The sequence below is a fragment of the Andrena cerasifolii genome, chromosome 16, assembly GCF_050908995.1.
Source record: "Andrena cerasifolii isolate SP2316 chromosome 16, iyAndCera1_principal, whole genome shotgun sequence".
Taxonomy (NCBI): Eukaryota; Metazoa; Arthropoda; class Insecta; order Hymenoptera; family Andrenidae; genus Andrena; species Andrena cerasifolii.
Genome location: NC_135133.1, coordinates 10960329 through 10979593, shown reverse-complemented (window position 1 = coordinate 10979593; position 19265 = coordinate 10960329).

Genomic DNA, 19265 nt, shown 5'->3' with positions numbered 1-19265 from the left:
TTTCTTGTGTGTGTGTTCATGAATGTGTGTATGTGTGCGTGCGCATATGCTACGTATGACATTAGAATTAAATATATGTAGAATAAATCTGACTGCGTTTCTAATATGTATATGTATATGTTTATGTATTTTAGATTGTAAGGGAGTTATTGTAAATTATTAATACGAGGACAATTAACATTTTTTCTGTTTCGCAGCGCCAAGTATTTTGAATAAAATGTTTATTCGTATTAGAATATTTATTTGTATTTATCATTACCTTTATGTACGTGCAGCTCATTTTGATTTCACATCTTTTTTTTATAATTATTATTATCTTCCATTTTTTCTGATTTATTTGCTTTCATGTACTTGGCGTAATTTTTTTACTTTTCTCAAGTTTTTTATGGAGATAAAAATAACACGAAACATGATATAATTCTGATTATTTTTAATGTCTGTAATAGAAAGTACTTGGAGTAAAGTAATTGAGGAAAGTAATGAAGAGTACTTGAATTCAACGTGAACTGACACCACGGGCGTCTGTAGACTTTATTCCACGGGGTGGGGTAACTTTGAAGTGACGGTGGTGAAAATTATAGTAATGAAAAAACGAGTAGCCCGCTTGCTTTTTTTAACTCATTTTGTATTGCCAATTGAATTAAAAATTTAAATCCGAAATTGTCGGATTTAGTATTATTCACTTTCAGAATTTTAGAATTCTAAATTTCGAATTATTCACTTTTCTAGTATAAACTTAATAGAGACAAGTTCTTAAAAATAGGCGATTTTTTTCTCAAAAGTCAGGGGGGACAACTGCCCCTTTTGCACCCCGCTCCGGACGCCCATGACTGACACGAAACTGATATGTGTACCCAGATCTTAACGTAAGCGCTACCTACGCTCGTGTATTTACGTCGCAGATGTTTTTTTTATAATTTTTAAATAGTTAATTTTCAGTAGTTAATAAGGACAGAGCCAATCAATTTGTAACGACACGTAGGGATTTAGGGGCCTCGGGTCCAAAAGACTACGAATATAAATTTTACAAAAACGTTTAAATTCATTATTTTCAATGACTTTTACGTGTCGTAGGATGGGCACCGTCTATTTAGACACGCGCGAAGTGCAGAAATTTGCGGGAATGTCAGTAGCAGCGTCAATTTTTAATATTTTTCGGTGTACGACATGTGAAAATATTAATTAAATGTTCCACTTGACGAAAAATACTAACAATCAATTTCATCTTGCAATTTGTAGCTTGTATAAGCTCTGAAAAAGTGCCATATTTCAGCGCCATATAGGCTCCTGATCCCCGAAATAGGTTTTCACAAAGAAATCCGGCGTGAGTCGTTGACAAACCGAGCCAAAGCATAGCTTAGCGAAATCTCACCCTCTATGTTAAACTCTCACTCTAAACAAGTCACACGTATACAAGCACGGACACATATTTAAGTATTTCAACACATTTCAGAGTAGTTGTTGAGTTGGCCGCTGTTCATGAACAGAGGTCGCTAAATTTAGTCCTGAAATTATGGGTCGGTAACACAGATTGGGTGGCGACACGAAGTCGCATAAGGTGATAGGTCTATTCTATACCTCGTCTGTGTCTATATGAAAATTGCGCAAGATACTGCTTCACCCGAATTATCCAACACGTAAATGTTGACATCGACTTTACCGACGAAAGAAGCAGGTCGAGTTCTACCTTATCGACTCGCATGAATATTTCCTAAAGACATAATTATTGAAAAACAGTAAGCTAGAGTATTGCTTCTTAGACTGTGAACTGCTTTTGATACATCACTTTTATCTGAATTTCTGTAGATGATAAGGAGTTACAATAAATAAAATATAAATAAGTAGAATTGCCTTAGTTAAGCACTGAAATGTTAATCGTACGAATTATGTACTAAAGATTATGAACATTTTCTTTCGGAGCATCGACGCTTGGAATTAAGAGAGTGTGGACGTGAAAGGGCGTTTCTGGTTAGTCGCATGATCTAAAGTCTGGTGGGTGAAGAATGCCAGAAATCCTTCCAAATACAAACGAAAGAAGGAAGAAGAACTGTTCGAGATCGAATCGAACGAAAAAGAAGTAGGGAGCATATCGAGGAAAGAGGAGGAGGAGGAGAAGAAGAGAAGACGTGAAGGCAGAGGCGTAGGAGGAGGTTGAAGGAAGAGGGAAAGATTTTGGCACCCTGCTGAGCCTCCTAATTGCCTCGCCATCCTTCCCTCGAAACGTTCAGCACGCCCTTGAACCCTCTCCCGGGTCCACCTAACGTCCTAAAAGCCTACCGAGGCACGGACGAAGGCTCCGCTCTTCTTTCTCCCGTATCTTCCTGCTCTTCCACTTCCTCTTCGTCTCCTACCACTCCTTTCTCTTCTTCATCCAGGACGCTGAATAAGCAACATCATCTATCACACTGCGCGAAACGATATATTTGTTTTCGCCGGACCTCTTTAATTATTTACATCCAGCCCCCGAGTGGAACCCTCTGGTTTACTTTGCCCCTCCACAGAGTTTCGGCCGCAGGTCTTGTTCGTGTGCATCGGTAACATTTGAGTTTTCAGGTTTTTGGGCGATAAGCCTGACAGGCGGAGGAGGTGTACTGGTCCACGTTTCCAGGATTACCGAGCGGCGAGCAAAAGCTATAAAAATCAATTGCAGCGCCAGTCGCGAGATACCTACTTATTTAGTGACAAATGTATACACCTACAAAGCATCCTAAGGAAAGATCGGCCGGTAGGACCGATTATCGCGGTGGAATGTCCGTGTTGGAATTCGTGATGAAATTCGATCTCGCTATTGGAACCACCAGATAATGACTAGGAAGTCTGGGGGCGTGGTAATGAGAGCTGAACCCAGGCAACTCGCTCGATCTTCTCCGCGTCTCTTCTCTCTCTATTTCGCGTTGTTCGTCGATGCCGTGGGCCCGTGCCCGTTTTCTAGCTGGTCCCCGTCCCTGGCTCGGTGATAAATCACACACGAGATATCGGCACCTCCCCCTGTCCATTTGCCAGGGGTACGTTCGCGTTCCTCCAGTGTAAAAGACACCCCTCGCGGCCGAGACCGAGGCCGAGGCCTAGACCCCCTCGGCCTCACGAAGGCCACTTCGTCTTCTTTGGCAGTTTCATCTGGACCTACTAGGCATAACGCATCAATCTTGACCGCGAATCAGAAGCATTCCTTGCACCGCTGTCTTCAGGCACGAAGGCAACCGTGGCTTTGCAAGGGGATGGGCTGAGAGCCATCTTTTTCATTCTGTAAAAAGACTGGGCGACACTCATTCTCGCGAATACGATTATACACAGGTACTTTGGTAGACGCGTTCACGATTAAAAGTTGCTGGCGAAGAAGCGAGATGGAGGCGCAACCAAAGGGAGAGAGAGAGAGGGTTCAGAGTGGCCTGCAGCTGGAGGACAATTCTGGGGAATTAGTCGGCCAAAGTGTTTGGCCGCATTCGAATATTTCACGGAGGATCGTTCGTTTCGGTGAAAGGGAACCCTTGTTTGTTTTACGCGTGGTCGATTGTTCGGTCGACCAGACAGAGGTAAAGGGAGACTAAGCAAGGAAGCGTCTCGTAGTTGTCGCGGAGGCTCGTTTACACCAGTTGCAGCAGCCCCGCGTCTGTCTGTCACCTTTGTCTCGACTCTCGTCCGCGATCCTCTCTTCCTTCTTTGCCCTGTGTGGTTTGCATGGTGTGTACGTTGCGCACTTGTGCCGGGTCGAGGCATCGCATTCTTCGAAGATAGGAGGTCGCGCGCAAACCGCAGCTCGAATTTGGAACAAGGCCGATCTAATGCGCGGACAATGTTAACTGATGAGCGAAGCCGGGCCCGTTGCCGTTGCAAGAACAATGCAGTCAAAGGGAAACAGAGGAGAAAAAACAATGGGCTCCCATTAGCATCTACCTGAGTCTCTTGGGTCTCCTCGTCCCTGGCTGCCTCCCTTTTTCCCTTTTCTCTTGCTTCGCGTATCCCGCTTGCCTCCCGCCTTCGCGACGCCCTTGTTTCTCCCTACGGCCAGCAACTCTATTCCCGGGGAATCCAAGAAATTTCGGCGATCGCTCCTCCCGGTCGTTTCACGGTTTACCGCGTTAAATAAATTGCGCTCTCTCGTCTCTCTCTCGCAGGACTGCCTGCTGTCAGTGGGCCGGGCAGAATGCGATCATCGTAGTTAATAGTTGGGCTGTTGAAATGTTTCCGCGGAAAGCAACGTTCAGGACTCCTCTTCCTCATTCGCGGTTCAATCAGAAACCTGTTGAAAGTTCGTGTGGTCCAAGGAGCCGGTCGACGAACAGCTACGTCGTGGCGCCAGTGAACTATCGTTCGGTCGCAGTTGGAGTCTCTCGAAAAGCAATAAAAATAGATCGCTCTGAGAAATTTCCCTCGGATCCCCGGATCCCTCGTTTAGCACCGCCTCGAAAGCCGCCCGGAGACTCTTTTTCGACACGCCTCAGGCGTTTCACAGTCATTTCCACGGGGCTAGGCCCGATTAATAGTTTCGCCCGCGGAAAGCGTTCGCCGTACGAGCAAACGTTATTTACCCAACCGTGTGTAGAAACGATAAGAATGATGTATTGTATAGATGTAGGCGACATCCAATAACGATACTTACCTGGAACTGTCAGTTATTCTGTATTTTCAAGCGAATTGTTGGTTATTTCTGTTAGCTCGCTTCCAGAAATAACTGAACGTCGTTGGGGAGCTCGAAACGGCAGGGTCACCCGCAGATAACGTCCACCGGGTAACGACAAGCTCGAAAGATAAACCTACGATGGACTTTCAACGCGAACTCGTGGAAAAGCTGACACGTTAAGGACACCGGGAAACTTGCCCGCTTCCACGATCCACCGACCGTGCAGTTTCTTGTATTTCTTAAACGAGGAGAAAAACTAATTTCCCGGTGAACACTTGGTTTCCGTGAACACCTAGGGAGAATGAAAATACTTGGTAGAGAGAGAGAGAGAACTAGCGGATTCCGTGCTTCCGCCGAGTATTCTCTGGTCGGACAGCTGGCCCCGAGGAATCCGACGACCGGTCGATTTCTCCCCTCGCTGCTCTGCAACTTTTGCGGCAACCGATAGGATTCTTTATAGTCCCTGCGATTGTTTTATCGTCATCGCGAAGAAACAAGTCTAGAAGAAAGACACGTCTAAAAGGGGCCACCAGCCTCGGCTGAAAACTAGCCCCAAGAATCTGAGTTTGCCGAACACCAGCACGCGTCGCGTATCTCTGGATCGTTGAACGGTCTAACGGTTTAACGGAGAAAAACGGTGGTTGCGCGACGATAAACCGCAAGAAGCAAGGAGCTTGCGGCTCGGTCGGTGGACGAGAGTCCCCCCGATCGATTAACGAGGCCGACTCTTGTAGAACAACGGATCGCGTGGTAAACATTTATTCCGTGGCGTTACATACCTTCCGTTGCAGGGGAAGGACACGGGAAGGGACGGGGAGAGCTTTCGGTTTTCGGGGAGCAACGCCGCGGCCGTCCCCCGATCGCCAGGAGATAACGGGAGTAGCGCGTAGATCATGTAGCAGGTTCGCGATGGTGAGCAGATAGGCAGCGTCGCGTTTTGTTCTTTCGGCGATGAGAGCAAGGATCAGATAATCCCTGTGGGAGAAGCAGCTGAAACGGGAGGAAAGAAAGAAAACATCCTGACTGGTCGTTCCGCACCAGTTCCTGGTACCGGAAAGCAACCGCGACACCGGTCAACCTGTCCGCCGGCCGTCCTCTCGTCAGGATCAGGTAGCCACCCCTCCCCTGCTGCCCCCGTGAAAAGCGGAGTTTCACCGGCGAGAGAGGTGAAAAAATGCTTGCGGTCACGAACGCGAAACAGTTACAGATCCGGTTCCATCTTCTTGCGTTCTCCCTGTCTTGTCCCCTCGGTCGCGCATCCGTCGATAATTCTTCTCTGTCCAAGAGCCGTTCGTTCGTGGGTCGGTGGTAATTTGTGGACGGCGCTTAGAACGGCAGATCGCTACGCAGCGAACTCACCTGTAAACCCGGCTGGCGTCGTTGGAAAAGATTCCACGCAGAAAGGCGGGACGGAATGGCAATTAGAATCGTAATCGGTGCGGGGTAGGTCGATCGGTCGATCGGTCGATCGGCCTGTCGGTCGCCCGGACGCGTCGATCCATCTGGAAAGTCAAGGGGTCGTCACCGTTGCGAGCGACGGTGTGCAACGGAGGTTCAAAGACAAAAGTACGGAGACCTATTGAAATGAATATCCGCTCGAACGAGCGGATAGGTGGAGAAGAGTGGAGACGGGTACGGGAGGAGGAGGAAAACCAAGTCAGAGGATGACCACTGCGTTACTAGACCGGCATTATAAACGCGAGCGAACGTGACGAAAAGTGGCCGATGCTGGCGCTGTCGCGGATGAGGACGACGACCACCGCCGCGATGACAACGGGTCAGAGGACGGGCAAGGAAAGAATAATAGAACAGAGGACGATACCGACCCGATCGCCAGAGATACATAAATGCATTAACGAAAGCGCTCGCCGCGACTGTTTTTCGACGCCCCACGGAACCACACCGTCGCGTCTCCCCCCGAGCACTGGCGGGGCCCGTTTTTTCCCTCCCCCTCGTCCAACGTTATCCGAGGCTCGTCACGCGAGAGATATCGAGTCGCTGTCCGATTCCGTCCGTTCCTTATCGCGTTATATATCCTACGCCGATGGGTATGCTCGCTACATAGATAACACCGAAATACATCCATTATTCAGGCATTTGTTCGCATATTACACAGGTATCGACATGCGTGTCCAGCTTATCGCCGCCGTTGTATCGGCGCTGTCACCTTTACGTAAGGACACCGATTTAAAGCGCGCGGCCCGAAGGATATTAAAACGATCGCGATCTGTGGTCGGCACACCTTTTTTCTTTTAAGGTCGCGAGCCACCCCGGCGGACGGAAGGCGGTTTTCGCGGAGCCAGGCGTGCCGAGCGAACTCGTTCGCGGCTTGGGAAAGAAAGGGGAGAGGAGAGAGCCGCTCGGCGCTGTTTCCCGCGATTCGAGGAAACGCGCGAGCACCCGAGGGGAAATCGCCAAGAGTTATGCGACGGACCTGGCTCGCGCGACAGCCTCGACCAAATCTTCGGCGCGATCTCCTCTCAGCTTTTTGTTTCAGAGCCACGTCCACGGTCACCGAAGACTCCGTCCATCCGTTCATCGTTCCACGTCCATCTATCGTCGCCTCCATCTAAAGTGCGTCCGCTCCGAGGAAAGTCGAAGGTGAAACGGAGAAACAATCGGTACACTTGTTCGACCTCTTGCCACGCAACCGAGAACCGTCGTTTCTCGCTTATCGGTTCGCGAGAATCTGCCTTTGGAAACGTTCGTCGTTCGGCCGTTAATCTTCGGTGGATGGAATCGGTGGACAGGTTCGGTTTGACGAACGCTAATAATTCCGGAATGCAGCCACGTTTGCATCGAACGTATCCTCGTATTATGTAGGCTACCTGCGCCACAGAGATTTCGTATAGTCAAACAATGAGCGCGAACCCGAGCCTCGACGCGGGAATCTTAGAAAGTGTGTCGAAACGATAAAGGAGTATCCCTCGGCGTGAAAGGGACGCGTCGGATTTCGGTGGGAGTGCGTGGACGTGGATGCACACCGTGGGAGTGTTCACCTGCGCGACAACGCCGCCGCTTTCGTGGACGGGGACAGACCCATAAATTGTCCACTTTAAGTATTTAAGCGATAGATCATGTTTTAAACAAAAGTCGCGGTGATCCCGCAGGATCGAGAGAACGCGCGCCGAAGAGAGAAAGAGAGGAAGAAAGAAAGAGGGGTGAAAACGGCGGGAAACGCCCTGACTTTTACGCTATATACTGGACCAACCCCATAAATCCTTCATCCGCCTCGACTACGGCATCCACGAGGCTGTTTTCTAATATTTTGATTTATGCCGCTTTCACTGGGCTAATTTGCTGGCCTTTATCCTTTATTTGCGCGTTTAGGGGTGAAATTTGTCCGTGGAGTTGAGGGCGGCCAGGCCACAATGCAACGCCGAGGATCGCTTTCCGTCCACCATTGTCGAGCCTTCTCCTCTTGCAGCCTCTTTGTCTGACGTTGAAGAAACCTCCAGTTAAGGAACCGCGGGGGTGAGACGCTCGCTCGCTCCCTCGATCGCTTGCGAAACCTCTTCAATGGGAACACCAAAATATTTTCCAAACCTGCGGTTCGTTCGTTTCCTCCGCGCCGAAGGGAACCGTCGCGTCGATCCTGCAGCCTATTATGGGGCCATTGCGTACGCGGAATTCGAAATCGAGTGACCGAGCAGGCTGGGCGGAAAAGTCCCGAGAATTGAATTAATCGACGCGTCTTCTACTTAGGCCTACGGTCTTCGATGATAGAGTCGTAAGCGGCTGCCGCGGCGTCCCACAGTGGAGAAATTTCGCGATTTTATGGCCAAAACCACAAAAATAAATTTTTCATTCCGACAAAATAAATGCAAATGTCAATTGAACAACTAATATGAGTATGAAATGCCACCAATTTTACTGTTAAATGTTTTAATACAAAGCTCGTATAGACTCGTAAATGTTTATGTCGCAAAGAATTAATCCAGATTTTCAAGTTGCTTCAAACACTTATATTGTGTTATCCAATGATCTGAAAATAATTTCAAGGCATGGATTGAATTCCTGGTGGTGCGTAAGCTATCTTTTTGTCTTCAAAATAATTATGTTTCAGTTTTTAATACGTAATTTATAGAATTTTTAAAGTAGTGTTTTAGAAATCCCATAATATCCTGCAATGATTTTCATTCCTATTTTACGTTCGACTATTTTTCATTCTATAAATGCAATTATTTATTGCTTATTAGCAATAATAGTTGCTAATCTTGTAATTATATGCAATTTTTTTAAACACGATCCACTGTGTCTTGTCTAATATACGACATAACTGTGACCGAGACTGGTTCACATGTTATACATTACAAACCTTTTTATTATTTTTTAAACGATTTCATTCAGCTTCGGTCCTCCGTTTGATTGTTTGTATAATTTTCTCTAACAAAGAAAAAAGTGTATAAATGTAAATAATAAAGAAATCTTTAGCGTTCGTAATTTTTGTGCTGTTTTTCGGATAATTTAGTTTCTCATAGGTATATTAGAACGTAAAAATAAGTTTTCAGATTTTCACCACGAAAATGGATATAGTTGTTCAGTTGACATTTGTATTAAAATTGTAAAATTGAAAAATTTAATTTCTGTAGTTTTGCCCATAAAATCGCAAAATTTCCCCACTGTGCGTCCGCTTTAGCCATCGAGACGGAACGGCGAATCGTAAATTATGGCGAGGCATCGTCGCGGTTCCTTTTTCGTTCCGGGCCTGCGATCCTCCGATTCGGAGATCGCGTGTACGCGCATTACAAAAAAAAAAAAGGCAAAGGGCGGGTGGGCCTGGGGAGTGGAGGAGACGACGGTATTCCACGCTAAACTTCCTGGGGATCCACGTGGCCGTACCATTGTGTCGCAACGGTTCTAATGATTCGTTCTGATCCGGCCTGGGCCCCCTCCGGGGGTCGTTTTCATGGCGTAGAATCTCGCGACGCATCGTGAACCAACCTCCACCCTAATACGATCGCGCGGCAGGACTTCCGTGGGGGTGGATGTCCGCGATCGTTCTCGTAGTATCGCGCGAATATCGGCAGTTCCGGCTCGAAGGTGTTCCTCGACCGATGTGTCGAAGCTGGCCGACTCTGTTGTCTCGAGGGCAGTAAAAAGATGGTTGCCAGAGTTGTTGGCTGGACGCGGAGATGCATCCAACATCAATGTCACCCTCTGTATGATCTTGTAGGGTGTTTCTTTCGGAGGTTGGGGTGGATATTCCAAGGGGATGACTGGATGGTACAGTACATGTCCACGGCCGAGTAATGGCTCGGTAATACGATGGGGGGTGAAACACGCGGCAACCGGAAACGATTCAATTCGGAGCGATTCTCCCCCAACCCCCCATCCATCCCAACTGTTAATTTATCGTTTGGTAAGTGACGCAGCTCTTCGGGAGGATGCTGGACCAAGCGACGACTATTGTGCGTTGCTTGCGAACGATTTGGCATTTTGGCTCGACGCTTCGCAGCATCTTTCGTTCGCTGCTGATTCGAAGGAATCGTGGCAACCTACACGAGACTCGGGTGCTGTTGCCCGCCGGCAAGCTTGGCCTAATAAAGCCCTTTTCTACCTATCAGGACTGTCCTGTTCCATTAAAGAGGACCCGAAACACGGGACATCTGTCCGCGACTCCTTTTAAGCGCACCATTTTCTGGTCGTTTCGCTTCGAGCGTCGCTGCTAAACTGGCTAAACGATTCGCCGCCGGAATAATAGGAACGCGGTGACGTGTTCGAAGCATCTGCTCGATGAGATTCCAAGTAGTTTTCAACGGAAGACGAAACGCGCCATGGAAATCTGTTGGCGTGGACCGTTGCCGAAGGATTAATTACACGGGCGTAGGTGTTTTTTCATCGTCCATCGCGACGCTTAAGATGAAACTCCAATTCGGATTCGTTGGCATTCCAGGCCCGTCAGGAAGAATGGGCCGTCGTTTATCAGCTGGTCAGGGCAACGGGGCCCTGTGTAATAAATTATTTAATTAGTACGGTATTCGATGAACGTTAACGTGGGCTAAACTAAAGCTGACAGAGAGTATCGGTATAGCGAGTTTGGGTGGAAATTGCATGGATAAACGATCGAAAGGAATCGATCGAATGGCGTTAATGCGCTCAACAGAGGTATTCCCAGTTTCGGTGATTACGCAAGTTTACGGGTCCAACGGGCCCGTTGGAAGGAGGCGGAGACGAAGAGACACGGGGGAGGATAGAGGAGCGACGCGAGTGCGAGTCCCGAATCCAGCGTTGAAGCAGGAATATCGGGATAATGCATTGGGGTCCAGACAGGCCTTGTTTATAATGGGTTGAACAAGGGTGCTAGAAGCCAGTGGGGGGCTCTGGCCCCCCTAAGGCGCGGGCCTTATGGGGCCCCATAGGGGCCGGCGGTGTTAACCGGCGGGCAGTCTCACTGCGGCCGGTGTTTGCTCATGAGCCGCGCGTGGTATTTAGGGATAACAAGAGGGCCACTTCATCATCCGCTGGAACGACGACCCCACGATCCCTTTCTTCCTCTGCTCCGCGCCTCTATCATCTTCTCTCTCCGCCAGCCGAGCCACCCTCCTGCCCACCGCCATTCCCTATTCCCTATTCCCTCCTCGGCGTCTATGCCTTTTGTTTCTTGCGATCACCTCGCCCTTTCGACATTGGTCCGATTCCAGAAAGAGCGAGAGAAGGAGCGGGAAAACGAGCAACCACGGAGTATCGATCGACAGATCGGCGAGAAGTTACAGAGGCGTTCGAGCTCAGATCGATCAACTGTCCGAAAAATAGATTGCCAGCTCGGGTGACCGTGTCGGATCGGCTGGAAAAATCGGCGCTCCCGCCTGGGATATGGATCCCTTTTATGGTAATGCCGTGTTTATGCGTTGACAGTGACCGGCGCTTCCGAACCAAGGAAAGTATGCAAATCCGTGGTAGTCAAAGATTGAATTTCATTTGGTGCGTCTAGGAAAGGGGACGACCTCGATGTCCGACACACCCGCGTCCGCCGCGGAGATAACCTTTCGACACTCCAACGACCAACCACTCGGCGACCTTTTGACGAGAGCCTTCCCGCTTCCATATGCATCAACCCCGCCCGCAGGGGCAGGGGACGTCGGGCACTGGCAGGCGGGGGCCTTTTCATTTTCGAGCCATCGGCCACGGTCTTATGACTTCCCGGACGTATTTTTCAACCCTTTCACCTTCCGACACGATATTACGTTCCATTCTATACATGCCTATTCGTGTGGTAGGGATATCTCCTCCCGATAATATTCGTCGCTACGCGCTTCTGGGCCAGTCGGAAATCGCGCTACTTAATTACCCAGTGGTCGCGAATAAATTTGTTCCAGTGCGGAACGATGTGATCGGGTTCCTCCGCGACCGACAAAACCTCCGCCAAGGACCAGCTGCTCGCCTTTCACCTCGAGGAACTTTGATCTCCGGATGCAATAATTCCCCGCCTGCATCTGGGCTCTCCCCGTATCCTTCGCGTGGCTTGGTATGATTTGGAACGGTGGTCGTGGAAAACGCGAACACGTCCCGGTCGGAATCTCTCCAGTCGCTTATGAATGTCAACGGGCGAGGCCGTCTGGCGGGCATAATTTTTCCATTTAGTCGGTTGCCTGGTCGATTCTGTTCTCGAGATGTTCGATCTATCGCGCGATCGGATGGGTACACGTAAACAGGCGCGCGCTAATGCGAACTAATGTCGTCGGTTCGAAACTAACGACCCGCCTGTTATTTCTACCAGTCGCTCTCCGCCATGTCCCGTCGAAGGGAGAAACCTTCTGTCCCGGCTCCTTTTGCATTCTTCGTGACGATCACGCGTCCGATCTGTCAGGGGACCTCCTTACAGCCGTAGATATCGTAGATATCGGCGATATCGTTCGACACGCTTGGAACTTGGTGTTTCGGTCGGATCCTTCTGTCGTTTCGGTACAACCGTTTTCTCAGAGCTCTGCTCTGTTCGATAGCGGCCGACAAGCCGCGCTATCCTCCACTTCGAAGGCGCGTGCAATTCGAGCGACTCTGCAAACAAGAACACGAAGGGAATCGTTCGTAAATTACCGCCGCGTGTTCGGTTCCTTCCTCGGTATCGAGCGCGGAGCGTCGAACACCGATTCCCTGGTGGCTCGAATGCTCTTTCCGGGCTTGACCGGCAGGAAATCGGCGTCGCCGCGAATTCAAATTTCTACAAGCTGGAGCATGGTCGTCCCATCGGTTCCGACCCGATAAACTGCGCGTTTGATCGGCTTGTAAACGTCAGATCTCTGGGATTCGAGCGGACACGGGTATCCACGCATACATTTCAAGCGAACGGATCTCGGGCGGAATGTCTGTAGGGGCTGCGACGCGCGTATCGCGGTGGACGAATCGCCGCGGCGACGGCGGCAGTGGCGGGAAATGTCGATGACGGAAAAACCGATTCGAGATATTGCGCGAGTTATTTCTCAGCGTTTTTATTAATACCCTGCGGCTCGGATCGGCTGCCCATGCCCCGGCAAATTAGGGTGAACCGGCGCTTACTCGTGAATCTTGTCGACCCTTCGTGAAAGGAGATGACTATCGGTTTGTCCTCCAACGACTACCGTTGCTACCGACGAAAACTCATGAATTCGACGCTAATTTATCGTCGAGGACCGCTCTTCCCTTCGTCCTCTGCATCCGGGATGACGCCTCTGCCCTCCTCCAGGCCAACTTGGAATTCTCGCCGAGTTCAAGAGATTAATTACCCCCTGCCCCCTCAGAAACGATCTCGCGTACGAGATCAGCTCGCTCCTCTCGCGCAGCAGATACTATTTCCCCGATTTCCTCGTGAACGGCGCAAGGCAGAGCCAGCAACCATGAACGAGGTATGTGGCTAGGTACCTATGTACACCAAACGCGCTTGAAGAGGCGTATCGGCGGGGGGGGGGCGGGCGGAGAATGAAATAGTAGAAAGAAACTATAACGAAGGGAAAGAACGCAACGCGGCGAAGAAGAAGCAGCGGAAGAAGCAGCAGAAGAAGAAGAAGAAGGAGAAGAAGCAGCAGAAGGAGAGGTCCGTGACGCGCTCGTGATTCCCTTTAGGCTCGAGCTACGGTGCATCCGCGATCCGGCACAGCATCACACACACGAGGGGGATAATAACCAATTATTTTGGAGTATATAATTAGAAAATTACGGAGTCAGCCCCGACACATCGCAGGGACCCGTCCGCTCTCTCTCTCTCTGTCTACCTTCCGAGCGATTTCTCCCCGTCCTTTTTGCCCCTTCGTCCGTCCCTTTTTCTCTCGCGGGCTCCTTCGTGTGGCGTCAGAATTGAGATACAGATACCACGACCCAAAGTATAGACCGTGTAAGCTGTAAGCTCTCGGAGTCGCATGTGCTCCATCTTTCAGCCTTCCTTTCTCTCTCCCGCACGTTTCTTCTACTACACACCACCTCCTGTCGTACGTTCCTCGTTCTTCCCTCTTTCGGCTCGAGCTTCTCCTTTTCTTTCCTGCTCGTCGTCGCTTTCTTCCTCCCGTCCTGTTCGTTTTCTCCTCACTGGATGCGTGTAGGTGAGGGTGTAGAGGTGGGCCGACCTTATGGCCCTGGGCTACCGGGCTTCGTACCTAAGTTGGTCCTTCTATACGGGGTGTCTCGCCTCGAAAAATACGTCGCCCCTGCTACCCTCGCGACCACCAGTACCACCACCAAATCATGTCTAATGCTTAACCCCTTTCGACGTTCGTATGTTGCAGTACAACGCGAGGGAGGCTAATTTATCGAGGGTCTGGTGAACAGACACGCCACCTCGGGACAGTTTTCCTCCACGGCTCCCCCAAACTGTTTGCTATTTGCCGGTGGAATAGAATTTTTTGGCCAGGCCGCTATGCATTTAAACGAGCGGGGAGTTGACGCGCGGAGAATTAATGGATCCGTGGAAATTAGATATAGCGGAGAAATAATTAACGATCTCAGAAGCGGTGTTATCTTTGGCACGCTGGGAGCCTGCTCGCGCGATTTTTTGCGCTTGCGTCGCGGCTTGATGCTAAAACGAGAGAGATCGATTCTCGTTAGACGCGAGAGGGTTGAACGCGAGAGGTTTCGGACGCCGTGTATAGAGAGGAGCGAGCCTCTCGGCATGCAGCCCGCGACGCGCTAAATTATTAATCCTAAATTCTTTCGCCGCCATAATTCTCGCCGGGTGATTCGTCTCGAATTAGTTCCTATTAGGTGGTAGTCGGCCGAGCTAATTCTCATCGGACCGGCGCGGTCGCGGCCGGGACCGAGGCCCTCGTGGGCCGGTGCGCACTTGCAATTTAAAATCGACTTGTCGTCGTGGCTGGCGGTTCCAGCGGCACGATCGGCGGTCGTGAACGGCCAGACGGGTTATTAGGGCTGTTTCGTAACGGAGATTCGTCGCACGGTTACGATTAGGGAAGAAGCTGCTCGTTATCCGAAGGTAATCGACCGAAACTTGCTCGATCACGGTGTATCGGGAACAGCTTTCTGTTTTCCACCGACATTCCGAGCCCGGTCCTCGTTGACCCGATCGTCTAACCGCTAACGGAAATCGGCAACCGGTGATTCCTTCGAGTCCGCTTCGGATCTCGCCGATACTGTTCCTGGAAGAATCGTTGCGTCGAATGTCGAGATAAACTCGCTACGCAGGGGGATAGGAAATGGTGGGTTTCATCGATGATAGATTACACACCCGGTACAGAAGCTTCACCACCCACTCGAACGGCAGGACCAGCCCCGCCGGATCGTGATACCCCGCGGACAAATGCCGATAATTGCATTTTGCAGTTCGTGAATTCCTTCTTTCCTTCCTTGTCCGCACCGTTTCTGTTCCCCTTCCCTCTGCTCCTACCTGCTGGCCTTTTGCCGATTCTCCCGTTCCTTCCATTCGATTCCGTTCCATTCGAATCGATTCTGCAGTCTTCCAGAATATAGGTACGTAACTCTCTATCGCTGGTCATTTGTACTTGATCCGAACTTCATCAAGTTTCGTGGGAAGATACTGTGAGAGAAGCAATGGGAGCATCGAGGGTTTCCAAATACAGACTAGCCGATCAACCGCGGTGCCACTTGGTAGCCTCTTCTTCCAGCGAACCAAGTTTCGCTGCTTTGGGAGAGTATGCGGTCGCATTGAGAGGCGCCGAGAGGAAAGGGTTACGACGGCTCGCAATCATCGAGATGTTATCTAGATTATCGTCCCGTTCGCGTGGCCTCTGCTTCGAAAAACTGACTCCCCTAGGAATCACTGATTAGAATCTAATCGTTTTTACGATCCGCTCGGGTCGCGAGTGCGTTTAACGCGTAACGCGGTACGCAAAATGACCGTTGGACTCGCGGAAGTGCGCGCTCCGCGATCAAAGATCGGCGAGCAACGATCGACGATCCACGTTATTGACGTGAAACGTGCGTGGGCACAGGGCTCGATCTACAACCGGCCTTTATACTCGCGCGCTTGTAGCCAACTTGTACCCATGGACACGCCGTCGTAAATACGTGGTCGACGCGACGTCGAGGGCGCAAGTGGCTAGGTTCTCTCTAACCGAGTCTAACCGCTAACCACCTCGCCCTCTCCTTTCCCTCTTCCTTCGCTATCTGCGTTTCCGCTTTGGCTGCCAACTTCTAAATACATCATGCTGCGCTTTCGAGCACGATCGTCGCGGAAGCGAAGAAAGTCTCTCTCGGACGCTCGACAGCGATAGCATACGGATAAAAAGTCCCTGCGCTATCGTATCGAATCGTAATAACGACTTGTAACCGTTTAATTTATCGCGACTGCGGCTATGATTAGTTGCCGCCGATCCTCGGACCTTCTTCCTCCACGCTAGCCAGGGATCTCGCTCCGCGAGGACACCCTCGTTCTTCTCGGTGTCGATGGGTAACAGCACAAACAGAGGTTCTGCGGGGCGGTGGAGAGCCGCGATTCGTATCGTTCTGAATTCGAGCGATCCGATTGATAATAACTACCTCCCTCGGCCTGGTTTCGTCGAATCGATTAATTATCCGGATCCCTTATTCCTTTTAGCGAGTCGACCAGAGACGAGAGGGAGAGAAGGGAGAGAGCGATAGTCGGTTTTCTTTGAGGGGGTGTCGGTTCGAGGCGCACGACAGATTTAATCGCGAATACGTAGGTAATGATAACTGGTGGACGCAGCGCAGAAGGGATGCGATCGAGTGGCCGAGGCTCGATGTCTCGACTAGCTTCACCCCCGAGAGGGATGCAGGAGGAACGGGCCTCGCGAGCAAGCGAGAAAGCAGAAGGGTACCCTCCTTCGTGTACGTGCGTGACGTCAATATGTCCAGGATAATAAGATGGCCAGCGATAAAGTGGTGGGTGTAGATACAAGATAACAATCAGCTGCAGTAGCTCCTGGCAATCTCGTGATTACAGGCTTAGCCTCCAGTCTCCGCATCTCTCTTTCGCCTTGCACCGCGCGCCTCTTTTTTTTACCCCGGCGTTTCTCTTCTCCTTCCTCCCACTCCTCCTTTCCCATCGCAGCGTCTCTCTGTCCAGCTTTCTTCGAAGCTTTGCGATATATTTCGTACGAGCTATGCACGATCTAGGGTAAACCGGGGGGAATCGGATCACTTTGTGTTTGACGGTAGTAAAATAATAGTCAAACATTAAGATAACTAATTTTTAATTATATATTCGTGACCAGTACACCTTTGGCTTTTAGATTAATAATAGAAAATAAAATCAAACTTAAAAATCTTTCTTCTGCAAAGAAAAAACCAAAAAGTGAGAAATATCCCATAAATTTCTGAAAAAACTGAAATTTTCATAAGAAAATCTTTAGAATCAACTTAAACGAATCTAATTTAATGACAGTGAAGTCAAGTGACACTACTTAGCACACAGATCGGAAGGATATTGCCGTTTTTTGCCGCCTCTATCAGCACAATTCTCGTGGCATCACTCTTCTCAGATAATCACCAGAAAGTGGACGAATTAATTTTTCACCAGAGTAAATACAATGCCATCTTCTTAAGACCATTAATTTATTTATTTATTTTTTTTTTTTTGGACACCATGATCCCTGATTGCTCTTTTTTATGCACGTACTAACCATCTGTATATAAACAATTATCATATTTACAATCATAAAAATACCCAATTGAAACTAAAATTTTTTAAAGAGTCATTCGATTCACCCCAAATAACGTGATCCGATTAGCCCCATATATAAGTATTTCAAAGGGTATAGATTAGATAAACATATTATGATATAATAGTCGAAAAGACATTAAAAATACTAATCTTGGACACTGTGCAAACTAATAACAATTGAATTTTCAAGCTTACTTTTTATTTTACAATACGAAATTGCAGATTACGTAGGTTAGATTCGGACCAAAATTGTAACGTTCGCACACGTCCATGTCACTGTCTAAACGTATGCCAGGTCTAAACAATGACTTAAAACAATTAACGGGCTATTGCGGTAGGTGCGGGGGAGTGGGACGTGGTACTACGAACGATCGGAATGCTCATTTCTTATCGCGATGTAAGAAATATGGACTAAATTTTTATTTTCATCCGATTCGCGCCGGTCTACCCTACCTACGAGCGAGCCCGGATATCCCTGTTCCCGGAAACCTTTCCTCTCTCTTCCTCTTCCTTTTCCGATTTTCGCACAACGACTATTACACCGCCTGACGGTGCAAAACGAGAAGAAGCCGACGCCGACGGTGGTAGGGCGTTTCATACCCCTGTCCCCTCGGTCCCAAGCTCTCGAAGGGCCGTTCGCCAGAGGTACCTCTTAATAATAATTTTGATCGGCAAATTGGTGTGGTGCATGTTTCAGGCTTCGATCGTTATCTCGCGAAACTTTCGGCCCTTCCTGCTGTTTGGTTCTACGGCGAAAGGAGGTAGGTACGGATGAAAGAGGGGGAGAGGGTGGAGCAGCCCGCGGGCTCGCCTCGCTCGAAGGACGTCTCGCGCTTTCGTCCAGGCCGAGCCGAGCAGCACCGTTCTTTTCCCCTTTGAAGAAGTTCGGAAACGCGGATGCTCCTCTTTGGACGCTCGCGAATCGAGGCGCGTTCTTCCCGGTAACCGGATCAACGACGTCGCGTAATCTTGTAGCGTCGCCCGGTAATCGCATTGCGTGGCCAGGTCGGAGAAGTTTCTCGCAGTTGCTGGCCCTTGGAGCCCGCGCTCCAATAGTTTGCTGGCTCCGGAGTTGTCTGCGAGCGGCGAAACGCCGGCGCTCGATTTCAAACGCAAATTCGCGTACGCCGCGAGTCCCTTTGCGAGTTTCCCTCGATTCCGCCAAGGATCGTGGTCGACGAAGTTAGTCCAGCACGATTCGATCCGCCGCGCCGCGAGCTATAATCGAATCCCAGACAAGCTTAATCCATTCCTGCTGACGCTTATGACGGTTTGCCGGACGGTCGGGACCCGAGAGGGCCAACTAGCGTCGCGTTCCAGGCCATCCGAGTCCTCTCTATTAAGCTTCCCATTCGATTCGACTCGCCCGCTGTCCTCGCCTTCTTCTCGCGCTCTTTCAAACCGGAGGAAAAAACTGTTTCCCTGTTCGTAACTGGGTGCCAGATTCACGCGGCGCCGACATCGCGGTGCTCGAGGAGGAACCGCGTCGGTTCACCGCTGGAGATCGTATAAATTCGGGTCACGAGCCTCTGGCAGTAAATAAAACCATTGTCTTTTTCTTCCCTCGATCGCACAGTG